At 57.0% G+C, this 10278-nt stretch overlaps 1 long non-coding RNA gene across 1 annotated transcript; it reads left to right on the top strand.

Moving 5' to 3' along the window:
* The first annotated feature begins 1346 nt into the window (after positions 1–1346).
* On the top strand, positions 1347–6924 carry LOC107136479. Its single transcript, XR_007347780.1, has 4 exons — positions 1347–4394; positions 4693–5365; positions 5550–5914; positions 6549–6924. It is a non-coding gene; the product is annotated as an uncharacterized LOC107136479 (long non-coding RNA).
* The last annotated feature ends 3354 nt before the right edge of the window (positions 6925–10278 follow it).

Here is a 10278-nt window from a genome sequence, read left to right as displayed (position 1 = left end):
CCCCATCCACCAGCTCTGGACCCCCAGGCAGGTGACGAGCAGCTGCCCTGACTGTCCTCCAGGGTCTACTGAAGTTGGCCTGCACCCCCCTCCTTCCCTGAGCACCGGGGGGCCTGTCACTCTGAAGGGAAGACTTCAGAGTTGAAGAGTGGCTGGGAAGGATGGCAGGGGAGGGCATGGGTCGTGTGCATGGGCATGAGACGTGGGTGAGTAAGTGGACGAGTGAGGGTGTGTGCGGGTTTGTGTGTGCACAGGTGTGTGTGACTGTGTAGGCTCACGTGTGAGCACATGCCCGTGAGCACATGTGTGTGAGCTGTGAGCTGCGAGGGGCTGCCTCACAGCCTAACTCCAGGCCCTGGCAGAACGGGAATCCCAGACGCCCAGGTGCCCCTCGGCCTTCAGCCCAGGTGACCGCCAATGGGAACGTGGCAGAGGACGCCGCTCAGGAGGAATCGGCTCTGCGGGGCATTGCCGGGAGCCTGGGTCGACTGGCCACGCTGCGCGTCTTTTTCTAAAGAAAATTGGGTTGTCTGTCTGAAATGGAGCTGGCAAACCAGACTCGGGGGTGCCCGACAGCTGGCGAGGGTTCCCACCTCTGTCCTGGGGCCTCCACCCTGAGCTGACCCATCTGCTGTCCCAGCTCAGTGTGCCCATGACAGATGTGGCCCTCTCAGCCGCCACAATCACATGAGCGATTCCTGGGGGGACTCTGTCCACTCTGCTTCTCTGGAGAGCTCCGTCCAGAGCTCCCCTTCCTCTCCCACACTGCCCAGTGCTCTCGAGTGCTTGGTTGGGCCTCCTCGGCGGCCCCAGGCCCAGGCCGTCCTCACCTGGGGCCTCCAGCTGTGTGAGCTCCGCTCCTTCCCACACACCCTCCTGTGGCTTCCAAAGCAGAGAGGGAACATGTGGCATTCTGATCAGAACATTCCGCTTCTCCTTCCACAGAGGACCTGTCGCTGTCCCCCACGACTGCACACAGGGTCCCCCTCGCCCAGCACCCAGCACCCATCCTTCCGGGGACGGCAGGCGTTTCCTCCGGAGCTCGGAAGGGCCACGAGTGGGCTGCTGTCTTCTCCCCGGCAGACCAGACCATGTGCCGCAGGGGGTCACTGTGCCTCTGTCCCCTTCAGCACCCCCCCAGTGTCACCCCAGGACATGGAGTGACTGACGGGTGGGAACACAGGACCCAAAGCAGAGTGTGTGAGGCCCAGAGCGCGAAGGGTCTGAAACCCCAGCTACTGCAGTGGGGAGATGAAGAGGCCTTGGGCGTCCAGGACACCAGGCAAGAGGGCTGTAGGGGGTGTGTGTGTGGGGGGGCCAGCAGGGGACGCACAGTGGGCGGGGGCTGCACACGTCATCCTCTGCAGCCCCTAGAACCATCCTGGGAAGGATGGGGAGCAGGGAGCCCAATAGGACAAGGGTCTGGTGACAAGGGCGGGAGCCGAGCAAGGAGGCCATTGGCTGCAGGTCCACCTACCCTGGAGTTCAGGACGAGGTCCCTGGCCGCAGGGTCCTAGCTGCACAGAGGCCAGGGTCCAGCTCCCCAAGGGAGGACAAAGGCAAACAGGAGCCTATTTGGAGTGGGTCCCATCTGAGCAGAGCTTCTCAGGACCCTGGACGGCCTGGTTCTGGGTCTGGATATCATAAAGGGTATTCTTATTGGGGTCTGTGGGGATGGCCTCTCGGCAACCTTTTCTCCTTTGGGAAGGCAGCGATGGGTACAGTGGGATTTCACACATGCAATTAAAACGTTTCCTGGCAACAAGAGTGACTTGAGCCTCTCAGCACGCGGTCAGTGTGCAGATAGAAAGCTGTTGGCATCTTCGGTGATTCAGCTTCCTTTCCAAGTCTCACCTCCCACCCCAAAACACAGTGGAAGCTCCACAGAGCTCATCTGTTTTCTCGGTGGGGCCTGGGCTGGACACGGAGGGACAGAACGTAGCCAGTGCTCTGAGCCCAGGGCCAGGATACCCCGGGGCTGTGCTTTCAGGGCCTGCCTCACTGGTCCCTTCTAGTGGGGAGCAGGCCAGGCCCCTGGGGTTGGAGACAGAGGTGTGGCTGTGTTCAGAGAGGCTTGGCTCCCGAGAGCCCGCAGCCCCCAGCAAGCACCCCTGAACTCCAGGGTCAGGTGGGGAGGCAGGATGGAGTCAAGTCGGATCTGTTCCTACCTCCACGCCCTTCCCCAGGCTCCTTCCTTTTGGGGGACACAAGACTTTGCTGTTTACCACCCGCTTTTCTAGCCCCTGCTGCCTGCAACGGAGCCCCAACAGTGTGAGCTCCAGTGTGAGCCCAGACCGTGTGACTCCAGCTCTAACTCTGTCCCCATCAGCCGTGTGATGGTGACCTGGGTCCTCGCACCTTCGCCACTCAGCTCCAGGGGCTCCAGGGGCTGTGGGAAACGAGGGTCCTCTGTAACGTCAACGCGTCTTGAAGATCCACGAGGGACTTTGGTGTTTGTTGTTTGAGAAAATAACTAGAGTCAAAAGGACATTGTAGAGGACATTGCCATATTCACCTGCAATCCCAGGGACTTGGGAGGTGAGGAAGGAGGATCTCAAGTTCAAGACCAGCCTCAGTAACTTAGTGAGACCCCGTCTCAAAGAAAAATATCAAAAGGGCTGGGGATGTCTCTTAGTGGTAGAGTGTCCCCAGGTTCAACCCCCAGTACCCAAACAGATAGATAAATGAACAAGGCGTCATGAAGCCCAGGCTTTGGGTCCTGCCGACCCTAGCTGCACCCACCTGGCACTGGAAAACGGTTAACAGAGCTCACTCCGTGCTTGGATGACGTCTGTCGGCCGTTTGGGTTCACAGACCCCTTGTTATGATGCCATTGTTCCAACCCAGGCCGGTGGCTTGCCCAGGATGGGGTCACTGAGGTCATGAGTGCAGTGTCCCTGAATTCAGGGTTGTGTGACGGTCCTGTAGGTATGTCAGAGAGCTGGCCAGCTCCTGGGGCCAGGGCTGGCGGCTGGTGGCCTTGTAGCTCGTGTGGGGAGAGTGCACAGTGTGGCTTGTTTTAGTCATGGCCCCATCCTGGGGCCCGAGGCGACCCTCCCTGATGACAGCTGTGCTGTGGTCCCACAGAGGCAAATCATCATTTGGGAGGCCAAGGTGGCAGCGGGTCATGCAGAGGTACATCTCACCCAGGAAAGTAGGCGGGGCCACAGGAGGGACCAGAACTCCAACGTGGCCTGGTGCACAGCTGGAGGTGACCCGTGAGCTTGAGTGTCCCAGCAAGAAAGAAGCAGCAGAGGTGCAGAGACTGGAGCAGGTGGGCCGGCGGCCGTCCTCGGTCAGCAGGGCAAGGAGAGGAGCAGAAGAGGAAAGGCGTTCTTCTTTTTTTCCCTCTTAGATGCTGACGGACCTTTACTTTATCCATTTATTTGTATGCGGTGCTGAGAATCGAACCCAGAGCCTCACGCAGGCCAGGCAAGCGCTCTACCGCTGAGCCCCAGCCCAGCCTGGGAAGATGGGCTTTCCTGGGAGAGCCGGACTCGAGGCCTGAGGGAATCCCCCTGGCTCCTGGGGTGCAGGGGACATGGTGCCACCCTCCTCGGGGCACGCGGATCGTAGCCCAGGTCCTGCCTGCTGCAGCTGGGCCTCCAGGAAGGCACCAGGCCTCTCCACTAGCAGCAGCCTGGAGCTCCACTCACCCTTGGTGGGGCCTCTGGTTCTTGACCTGAGCCCTGTCCCTCCCTTGTCCCCAGGACGTGGGAGTTTTCACAGCATAAAGCAGCCTGCCATGGGCCTTGGAGATGGTCCTGGTTCTGCTCCCCACCCCCAGGGATGAAGAGATTGGCCTTGATTGCCCCGAAGTCCCTTGCCATTCAGGTGACAGTCCTCTTCCAAAGAGCGTCTCTGCAGAGTTGGCACTGGTGGGCATGGGGCCCAGACAGTGTGAGCTCCATCTCCAACTCTGTCCCCATCAGCTGTGTGACTGTGGGACAGTTTCTTCACCTCTCTGGGCTTCAGTTATGTCATAGTAAGCTTTTGTTTGTTACAAACAAATCCAGAGGTGACTGGGAGGATTCAATGGCTCTGCAGAGTGCCTTGCACCTAGTAAGTCCTGGGTGAATGACATAGCCTTGTGAATGACAGCTACCATATCAAACAGCGGCAGCAGGAGGCATGTTATCTGACTGGTCAAAAGGACCCATTCCAAAAAGAAACAGGTGACAGGTGAAGAGCAGACTGAGTGTGGCTGTGGCCATCCCCCCGGGGGCTTGTTCCCTGTGACTTCAGAGTTCCTGACTCGGAAGTCCTGGGTAAAGCCCCAGAGCGTGCATTTCCGACACATCCTCAGGTGACGCTGATGCTGCAGGCCAGGTGACAGCCCTGGAGAATCACAGATCGTAGATTAGATCCTAAGGATGGTTTCCCCTTCCAATTTGGTAAGTCTTACATCAACCTTAAAGGGGGACAAGGATCACGGGTTCTTTCCCATTTCTAGAACACCGAGTCTTATTCTACAAGCTATCGACTGTGAATTTATGAAAGTAGAATGATTTTATATTGTCTCTGAAGTGAAACAAAAGTAGGACACGTTTTTCCTGAAAATATACAACCCATGGAATAAAACCTAAGAATCATGATCCTAGAACAGATAGTTCTTTGTGTGTGTGTGTGTGTGTTTGTGTGCACGTGTGTGTTTACGTGTTCTTACTCTCCAAATGCCATACTATTCTTCAGTTAGAACAGGAATAATGAGACAAAACACTTCTGAAAAGTGCAAGAGAAAAATAGAGTCTACTGATTCGTTTTCCCAAACCAGCAATAGGCTACTTACAAAGGAGCAGATCTCCAGGATGCGTATCAATATGGTGAGTCTATCACCATAGAAATCTAAATGTACAAAAAGTTATGAAGGCCCATTTGACCCATGAGTTAAAACCAACATTCTGGTGTAATGCAGATTGATTTCACTTCTGTCCCCAAACCTGTGAGCACCCAGATGGTAAGACAGATCATTTTAACCGTCCAGACTCAGTGAAGAAGAGCATGTGGGAGAGGTTCAGGGGCTGGATTTGGATTTCGAATCCTCTTCTGCTTGGGGTCTCCCTGTGAGCCCCAACCCCTGGGCGAGCGGCGCTGGGGTGGGGGGGCTGGCGTGGGCTGCTGGGAGGGGCAGGAGCTGCAGGGCCAGGTCAGGCTGAGGGCTCTGGCTGACGCAGGAGGAAGCTGAGCAGGATGGGGGGGGGCAGCTGTTCCCGGGCTCCGGGGCGAGTTTTCCTGTTATTCTGTTGGCTGGCCAGCTCCTAAATTTAGTATAGGTTAAAAACAGAACACTTCCAGGACAGAGGAGGTGAGAGGTCCCCGGGGACAGTGCACCGCGGTGGGGACTGTGGATTCTTTTCTTCCCCAGGTGTGACTTTGCTGAAGGGCTGCACAGTTCCCTGAAATGGGGGGATGAGTGGGTGTGGGGGTGCCCGTGGCAGGGGGAGGGTGCCATGGTGTCGTTGTGCCTCGGGGAGGGAGGAGGAGCCGGGGCACCAGGTGGGAGAGCGGAGGTGTCTTCTACACTTAGGAAATGCTGTCCATCTGTCTAGACCTCTCCCACCTCGTGGAACCGCGCTTCTTCCAAGAAATCTGCCCCCTTGGTCTGCTGGCCTTGGCTTCATGAACTTGTGCCTGGGGAGCCATTATCTGACCTCAGCCCCTTCCTGTCTGACCACGCTGAGTGTCTCCTCCATCATCTGGTGCTTCTGAGAAGTCACCATGAGGCAGGGTCGGCTGGTGTCGGTGGCTTCTGAAGGTTGTCCCCCCGGGGCCTGGAGAGTCCCGCCGTCTCTGCTCATCTCTCTCATTCCCAGGCTGAGGACACAAGGACCTGGCCAGGGTTCCAGGAAGCCCAGCCAGCAGCGACCCGAGCTGCCAGGCTCCCAGATGCTCTGGAGGATCTCGTGACTCTCAGGTGGGACTGACGGCCCGACATCCTGTTCAAGGGTCCTGATGAGGGTTGAGGCTGGGGCACCTCAGCAGGAGTCCTCCTCAGCTTAACCCCCACCCCCTCCAACAAGGGGTTCACCCTGGTCCCAGACCACGACAAACTGGGTATCTCTGCATCTGCCCTGTCCCACCTACCCCCAACCCCCATCCCTTGGCGACCTCAGGGTGCCTGTCACACCTGAAGGGAAACTCCTAGGTGTGCACCATGGCCTCTGCACCAGGCTCTGGGCAGAGGCGGGCACCCTGTGAATGAAGGTCTTGGGTGCTGGCCCTGCAGCTAGAGGGTGCTGGCCATTTGCACTGAAGGAAAATGTGGAAGGGTTTGTGGGGACCCAGGCCCCACTCCCCTGTGCCTCTCTGTGGGGTGCTGAGGCCACTTCGATGTCCCCTGGGTGGTCTTTTCCATCAGTGCGTTTGAAGGAGAGATGTTTAGAGGAGGGGGGCTCTAAGATGCTGCTTAGTGAACTAAATGAGTAACACCCCCTGCACCCCAAATTTATGTCCACCCCTGCCTCAGAGTGCAGCCTTACTGGGCAATGGGTTAAGTCAGCGTGAGGTCATATGAAGTGGTCCCTGAATCCAATGACCTTTGTCCTCAGGACAGGCAAGAGTCACTCACATAGGGAAGAAGCCATGTTGGGGCTGGGCAGAGGACACAGGCCTGTGGCTGCCCATCAGGCCACACTAGGGACTGCCGGCAGCACCTAGGACTGGAAGAGGCAGCTGGGAGACCCTTCGTCCAGGGCCCCTGTCCGAAGTGTTAGGAGATGCTGCAGCAGCTGGCGGGGGCCAGCACTCCTCGTCACCCTCCCTCTGGTGCAGAGACAGGCCCAGGACCTGCAGGCCAGCAACTCAAGAGGCCTGGAGTCGGCTGGCCCATGGTCTAAGCTAGATAGAAATCTCGGTCTTTGCCATTAAAAAAGAACAAAATCATGGCATTGGAGAAGATAATGCTAAGTGAAGTTAGCCAATCCCCAAAAAACAAATGCTGATGTTTTGTCTGATATAAGGGGGGGTGACTCATAGTAGGGTAGGGAGGGGGAGCATGGGAGGATTAGATGAACTCTAGATAGGGCAGAGGGGTGGGAGGGCAAGGGAGGGGGCAGGGGATTAGCCAGGATGGTGGAATGTGATGGACGTCATTATCCAAAGTACATGTATGAAGACTTGAATTGGGTGTCAACCTATTTTATATACAAACAGAGAAATGAAAAGTTATGGTATAGATGTGTATTAAGAATTGTAATACAAAAAAAACCCAAAGTACATGTATGAAGACATGAATCGGTGTGAACATACTTTATATTCAGAGATATGAAAAATTGTGCTCTTTATGTGTGATAAGAATTGTAATGCCTTCCACTGCTGTCGTGTATTTAAAAAAAATAAAATCAATAAAAGATCGGAAAAAAAATCCCAGTCTTTGCTTGTGGCTCTCTTCCTCTGCAAGCAGCTTGTGCTTCCGAGATAAGGGAGGGGAGGGAGAAGAGAGGGCGGCACTCGGCAGAGGGAAAGCCACGGAAAGCTCTGGAGAAACAGCCCTCTAGCGAGCTTCAGGCAGGCGTCTCTGGACACGGGGTTTTACAGAGGGGGCTGGAGTCGGAGACTGTGCTGTCATAGCTGTGCCCCTTGCCACCTGCCATCCAGGCAGGACACTGCTCCTGGCTGCCTCAGTTTCCTCAACTGAGAGAGGGCAGCACCCAACCGAACGGGCATCCTAGGCAAGGTTGCCGGGAGGACCAAGGGGTGCAGCGGCCGCGCACCGTCTCCTGGTGAGTGCTCTAAAACCACCAGATGCCATAGCCAAGGTGTGGTTTCCTTGGTAACGCTGAGACCGGGAGAGGGAGAGCTGACATCACTGAGCGGTACCACCAGGAGGGTGCCATGCTGGGGCTTCAGAGGCGCTCATTCAGGGGCTCTGCCACACGCGGTGACACGGGCCTTTCCCCGGTTTTATGAGTGAGGGAAGTAGGCAGAGAGGACATGCACTGTGAGCTGCCAGACCCCCGGTTCTCAGCCACAGCGCCCTGTTGTCCCCCAGACCTGGAGTCATGTTGCCTAGTGACTGGCTGAGGCAGGACAGCAGGTTGACATGCAGCCCTGGGACTCCTCCCACCAAAATAAAATCTGGCACATTACTTAAGCTCTGACTCAAGGTGAACTACCGCACCTCTGACCCTGGTCATTCAACACCTCTGAGACTCAGCATTTTCTTCTGTAAAATGGGCCAGCGGCCGATGCCCACCTGCTGCTGGAAAGATCGATTGTGAAACCTCCCTAGGAGACTTGGCTCCCAAGGAACCCTCCTCCCTCTAGTCCGGAAAGGCACCGCTCACCTCTGTGGCCCTGTGTCTGCCCCGGGTGAACCCTGCATCGGTATTCGTAAAAACGAAGATGGCCCGAGGCTTGGCCAAACGATTGTTCTTGGAGGGACGCGACCTGCCCATTTCATCTTATCACCTGGGCCCAGTCAGCCCAGGAGTGCCTCTCTCTGCTTGTCTCTCCTGATCTAAGCTGATGGTCAGCTGAGGGGATCATTAGGGCCATGGTGGCGTCACACGCCTGGGCGGACTGGTTTGGGTGAGGTCACCAGATGGGGTGTCTGTTTCGGTTTCTGGAACTCAGCCGTGAACTCTCAGGCTGGCCCCGGGCTGGGATGGGGGTTCCTCAGCAGGGCCTCTCCTCCCGGGGTCACCCTCTTCTCCCCATCTTTGCCATCCTCTGCAGCACCCCAGCCCCCAGTGCCTCTCTGGGCCTTCCCTATCCCTCCAATCACTGCCCAGACTCTGCAAGGGCGGCCCCGGGCAGGTCCTCCCTGGGGTCCTCGAGCCCTGTACTTGGCTGTGCCAGTCCTTATCTACTGTGGGTGGGCCCGTGGGAGGGGAGGCCCTCAAACAAGATGAAGCAACCCCAGGGCGCTGCCTGGAAGCAGCTGTGTCTTAGGCCATCATTACCAAATGAAGCAATTACAGGCCAGAGAGGCGATTCCTGTGGCCTGATTTGGGCCACGTGACTCCTCCCAGAAAGCCTCCTCCCAGTCAAGGAATTTTGGCAACCCCGAGGGCAGCAGGTTTCCTCTCTGTGTCCCTTTCCCACTTTTCTGGGCCTAGAATTGCACCCTGGCCCTGATGAGTGTGTAATCGGCATCGTGTAGATCTCCCCACCGTGTCGGTGAGTCACATGGGGTGTTGGAATGGCCGCTCCTGACCTCTGTCCAGGTCTGTGGGGAATACAAAGGTGAGCAGGGCCTGGTCTTGCCCTGAGCCTCTGGCATAGCTGGGGTGCTTGCACACACACAGACACACAGACGCACACACACACACACACACACAGACGCACGAGTGGGCACACACACACTGCAGTGGCATTGTGTTCCGTGGCTGCTGTCATGATGCTGATTACTATCTTACCGTTCGGGCAGGCAGGGCTGTGACCCCTCATGGTTATCTCCGATCAAATGTCAGCCGGGCCTCATTCCTTCTTCCTGCTGTCTGCCTGAGGTGACCCCTTGGCCAGGGGCCCTCCTCTCTCTGACCCTTATTCCTCCTCCGACAACCACAGCCAGGACAGGTCCTCTGCTGGCTGTTAGGGGCTCAGGTGGCGATGTGGGGCTAACCTGGGAAATCCAGCCTCCCTGTCCACTTTCAGCCTGATCACACCTTCCGAGGTCCCCTTTGGCCATGTGAAGTAACCTAGGTTCCAGGGATTGGGATATATTTTGGGGGGGGCTTATCCCCCTACCACAAGTGCGCAAACACACAGATAGTGGCAAAGGAATGTAAATTTATGTTAATATGTTGAGAAACAATAACTACCCTCCAACTTAGAGGAGCAAGGCTGGGTTGGCCAGAGGACAGGCCTGGAGCTGTCACAGACCTGGGGGGGCAGCCTGGGGGTCTAATAGGGAAGAGCACGTGGGAAGGACGGTAAGGGAAGGCGTCTGCCTGTTCAGCCGTCACTCACAAGAAGTCGAGGGTGGAGGTGGGTCACGGCGCTGCGGGCACAGGAGAAGGACAAGGTGCATTTTGTGCTTGGCAGCTGGAAAGTCTCAGAGGACTTGAAACTGGACCTCTGAGGATGGTGAGTTTTGGACACGTGGCAGTGGGAGGGCAGGATGGCCGAGGACAAGAGGGAGACATCGTGGGCAGGCAAGGGGAGGCCGACGCCGTCAGCTGGGCTGTAGCAGAGGGGATCTGTGAAACGCAGTGAGTGGAAAATCAGAGAGATCCCGTCTCCTGTGGATCTAGAGACTTGGAGCAGGACAGTGCACCAGCCAGGAGACCCGACGTGGGAGGAGGATGGGCCGACAGTGGAGGCAGGGAGGACTCC

Source organism: Marmota marmota, unplaced genomic scaffold (assembly GCF_001458135.2).
Source record: "Marmota marmota marmota unplaced genomic scaffold, marMar, whole genome shotgun sequence".
Classification (NCBI taxonomy): Eukaryota; Metazoa; Chordata; class Mammalia; order Rodentia; family Sciuridae; genus Marmota; species Marmota marmota.
The sequence above is the reverse complement of the archived record's forward strand: the minus strand, read 5'-3'. Positions and strand labels throughout refer to the sequence as shown.